We start from the raw sequence: 3061 nt of genomic DNA, 5'->3' as shown, positions 1-3061 counted from the left end.
GAGGGAGGGAAGGGGAGAAGAGCGGAGAAGGAGGTGGCAAGCTGGGGACGAAATCCTGCTCTCGGTTATGGCCGGCGTAAATTTCCATTGGCTGGGGTTGCACAAGGTGCTTGGAGAGGAGTCGGTGCAGGATGGAGTCCCTTTTGTGTGTGTGTATGTGTGTGTGTGTGTGTGTGTGTGTGGTGTGTGCGCGCACGGTGCTGGGGACCCTCCTCTCGCGGGGAAGCGGGTTTTTCCTCCAGGTTTTCCCGTGCGACGCCGGCCCGCGGCGGGCAGGGGAGGGCGGCGGCGGCGGCGGCGCTGCCCGCGCCCGCCCTCGCCGCTGACAGTCCGGGGCTCGCTCTGGCATCGGGCTGGCCTTGGCTCCAGCTGATGCAGGAGTTGGGAGCGGGCCGCAGCTCGCAAAACCCCCAGCCCCGTCTCTTAATAACAATAATAATAATAATAATAGCAGCGTTGGTCGGAGGGAGGAGGGCGGCAGGCGAGGAGCTGCGGAGGAATTCGGTTCCTTTTCCTTTTCCCCCTTTTCTTTTCCTTGATATATTCCCTTAAAAAAAAAAAAAAAGATGTTTTAAAAATGCAAGCGGCTTGCCCAGCTGCACACACCCACCCTCGCCTCCCTCCCCCGGCTTGCGCACACCGCACGCTCGCACTCGCTCGCTCGCCCGCGCCCGCTCGCTCGGGTGTCAAAACCCGCCGGGCGCCCAGCCTGGTCCGGGCACTGCCCCTGCCCCTGCCCCTGCCCCTGCCCGGCCCCGGCCCCGGCCCCAGCCCGCCCGGGGGCCCGCCCGCCCCCGCCTCCCCACCGCCGGGCTTTTCCCCCCTGCTCTTGGCGCTGAAGACTGGAGCCTCCCCCGCTTCCAAATGGTGAGTTTCTACCTGATTTTCTTGCAACTCGGGGTTTTTCTCCATCCCTGCCGGCCGCGGGGCTGGCGGAGGGGGCGGGGAGGCAGCGCCTTTATGCTGCTGCATGCTTTGTGCCAGGCGGCTGGAGGGAGAGCCTGCATATTCCTGCTCTTATTTCTGCATTCCTTTTCGTTGAAACAATGAAAATAATTCCGTCACTGCCCCAAACTTCCCTTTCTTTCTTCCTCTTCGTTATTTAAATGCGGAGACTTTTCATGTATTTGTCGCAAGCGACCTTGTTGGAAGCTGTAAGGAACCTGCCGCGCCTTGTCATTTTTGTGTAAACGATTAAAAATGGAATGTATTCTCTCAACAGAGGGTCCTTAGAGAAGCTCTTTCCTTCCACCTGTGTGTCCTGTTTTATAATCTTGAGCCATGAATTGAACTTGCCTGCTATTCTTTTCCTCTTTCTCCTTTTTATCTTTTTTTTTGATCCCTGTTTTTGCAAGAAATAGTTTGTTGCGCCCCTCTCAATCCCTGAGACCCTAACTTGTGATGTTTAGCTTTTAAATCCACGGGTTAGGCTCTTGGGAGCTGTGAGTTGTGCTTTGACATCTTTATTTTATTTTATAAATATATCCTATATATGTATATGTGTGTGTGTGCATGTGTGTGTATATATATAGGCATATACACACACATACAATAGTGTTTAGTAGACCTTTTAAGGGAAAAAAGTGTCTCTCTCCTCCTTAGGGTTGATCAGCTAACAGTAGGGCGGTGGTTATGGCCATTTACCTTTAAAAATCTCATCTCAAATTAAAACTAGCGTTTGTATGACAGATTTTGTGTGTGTGTGTATATATTCAAGAGGGATAATTTTACAGCTGATACAGATATGGGGGTGTATGTGTGTACACATATAGTGATTATTATATATGYGCGTGTAGATAAGATATACACGATATGGATGCATGTAAATATAGCTATCGAGGTGTGTGTATAGATACACATATGGATGATACGTGTGTATGAATATGTATATAGGTAAATAAAACCCTAGCTATGTATATATATTTACATATGTAGGTATAATAATATACATGCCTGTGTTTCCATACTGAGCGAGAGAGATTTGCCTTGCTGCAGGCCAGTGCGTATAGCATCTCTCTCTCTTTTTTTTTTTTCTTCTTGAGAGCAACACAGAGTACCCTGAGAGCGTAACAGTAACAGCTCGGTACATTGGTGCTTGACCTCAGCTGAAATCCCAGCATGCCTCATGCTTCCAAGTTTAAAACTGAACGATTAATCTTAGAAATGTGCTCTATGGACAAAAAAAAAAAAAAAAAGACTGAAAAAGCCAGGAGATGGGTTGGATCTTATTGATTGTTAGATCAAGAACTAAAGAATAAAATGGTTACATGTACCAATGGTTCAAAATTGCTAAAAAGAAATAATGAGCAAATGCTGAAGTTTTGTTTTAGTCATATTTTGGAGCTAAAAACTTTCCTGTTTTTTTCAATCAAAACTTTATGTAAATGACAAATCAGAAATGTTAAAAATGTTTCCCGCTGCTGTTTTTCTTTATTAGATTTTTTATACTGCTGTAAAATTAATTATGGTTGCAACTGTATTTCTTATCTCTGTTCTGCAAGGCAATTTATATTGAAGTTACTGTACCTTGTTATGGCACCGAATTACTGTTTGATATTTGAATGAAAATGCTTTAACTTAAGACACAATGCACCAAAAATTAATTGATGGTGTAACATTTTGGTATTTAATAGCTTAGGCTGTGTTTCATGGTTCTCGTTGTTTAATAGTCATTGAACTGGAAAAGGCTTGCTTTTTTCCTTCCTATTGACACTGTAATTTCACTGACTATTTTACCTCCGTGAAAAAAAAAATGCCAACAAGCATTCTGCTTCTGCATTTGTAAATTATCCTGCACGTCTTCTAATTTCAAAGATGAAAAGCTTATTCTGCGTTAAGTTTATTTTCCATTACCTGTCTGGCATTCTAAATCAAAAATATAACGTGCTGCAAACAAGCCACCTTTGTGCTGCCCAGTGCCGCTGTTATCTTCCCGTAGGAGATACACTTAAAAAAAAAAAGAAAAGAGAAATAGCTTTCGCTCCTCAGGCCGCTGTTGCTCCCGGTTTTCCGGCCGCAGCAAGGGGCGGGAAGGGGCGCCGAGCCGCGGCCCCGCAGGACC

The 3061-nt window shown here is 46.1% G+C and overlaps 1 long non-coding RNA gene across 8 annotated transcripts in view; it reads left to right on the top strand.

The window, feature by feature from the left end:
• LOC112968959 overlaps positions 1 to 3061 on the top strand; it is a 165744-nt gene that overhangs the window by 157194 nt on the left and 5489 nt on the right. The window lies entirely within an intron of this gene.

This window comes from Apteryx rowi, unplaced genomic scaffold (assembly GCF_003343035.1).
Source record: "Apteryx rowi isolate R43461 unplaced genomic scaffold, aptRow1 scaffold_33, whole genome shotgun sequence".
Taxonomy (NCBI): Eukaryota; Metazoa; Chordata; class Aves; order Apterygiformes; family Apterygidae; genus Apteryx; species Apteryx rowi.
Note: the sequence above shows the minus strand (reverse complement) of the source record. Positions and strands in the feature narration are given on the sequence as shown.